This window comes from Capsicum annuum, chromosome 2 (genome assembly GCF_002878395.1).
Source record: "Capsicum annuum cultivar UCD-10X-F1 chromosome 2, UCD10Xv1.1, whole genome shotgun sequence".
Taxonomy (NCBI): Eukaryota; Viridiplantae; Streptophyta; class Magnoliopsida; order Solanales; family Solanaceae; genus Capsicum; species Capsicum annuum.
The window spans coordinates 95646063-95647240 of record NC_061112.1 but is presented as its reverse complement, the minus strand read 5'-3'; the positions used below and the strand labels follow the sequence as shown (position 1 = coordinate 95647240).

Genomic DNA, 1178 nt, shown 5'->3' with positions numbered 1-1178 from the left:
AAATCTTCGTAATAGATTTAATTTTAAATGATCGAAAATTGCTATTAAACTTGTTTTACTAAATATATTTCGCATAACAAGTTGGGGGTCGTAGGCCCATGGCCTTTTAACGGGCCAGAACGTTCGAGTCCATTAAAACATAAAACCTCTCTCTAGGGTTTTTCTTGCTGCCTATAAATACTGCTGAAAACCAGATCTGCAACCATACCTGTCTACCTTACTCTGCGGCAACAGTGATTTCTTTTTATTTTATCGTCTTATGTTCTTTCTTACTAATCTTGTCAGTGTTTGTTTTTATTTTCTTAAATCATGAGATGCCTAATATTGCAATTCCTTGATCTGAAATCATTGATGAATGGTCATGGGATCTATCATTAGGCTATATGCAAACAACGCATATATATCTATTCCTATATATATGTGTCTTCCTTTAGCTCCGAATCATCTCTTTGATTATAGGGTTTCTCGGTGACAAGGCAGATACAGTTTCTCTTTTTCCCGTTTAAATAAATTTGGTTTACTGGGATATGATGTGTAAGGATGATGAGAGAAATCATTCGGATTCCCACTGATGTTAATACGTGATTACTACAACCAGCTACTTCTGACTTCACATCATAATTGAATCCCCTTTTATTTGATTTTTCTTACTTATTTTTTGTTTGCGAATTGGAAATTGAGATTTTTTTTATGGAAAAGGAGCCGGTGATGTAAGTAAATATTTGCTACTCTTGATGGGAATTTATCAAATTCTCATCTGATGAATCTTTATCCACCAAGATCTCTGAGGCTTTATTCTTAAGTTTTCTTTTCTATTTTCTGTAGTAGTGTTCAGGTTTTCTCCAGATTGTGGCCGCATTTTTTGCGGAAAGTCCTTTAATGTTTCTAATGAACTTTAATATTATAAACTATAAGTGGCGTTTGATAGACTGTATTAGAACAAAATAATATATGTATTAGATGTGGTATTAATTAATTTTTTGCTTGATAGAAGTTTGACACCTATGTATAATTAATACATGTAGTAATTGCATACCCTTGGTGTGTTTAATTAATATCTTGAATATCTTGTAAACTATGAAATTAGTTATACATAGGTTCTAGTATATAGGATAAGTATGCTATAGATAAATATATGTATCTCTAATGACAGTAATTGTAAAATATGCTAGACATAT

At 31.7% G+C, this 1178-nt stretch overlaps 2 non-coding genes across 2 annotated transcripts; both read left to right on the top strand.

The window, feature by feature from the left end:
• The first annotated feature begins 534 nt into the window (after positions 1-534).
• Positions 535-614, top strand: LOC124896433. Its single transcript, XR_007052796.1, has one exon. It is a non-coding gene; the product is annotated as a small nucleolar RNA R12 (small nucleolar RNA).
• Positions 615-700: 86 nt separating this feature from the next.
• LOC124896350 lies at positions 701-792 on the top strand. The gene has a single exon (XR_007052709.1). It is a non-coding gene; the product is annotated as a small nucleolar RNA SNORD24 (small nucleolar RNA).
• The last annotated feature ends 386 nt before the right edge of the window (positions 793-1178 follow it).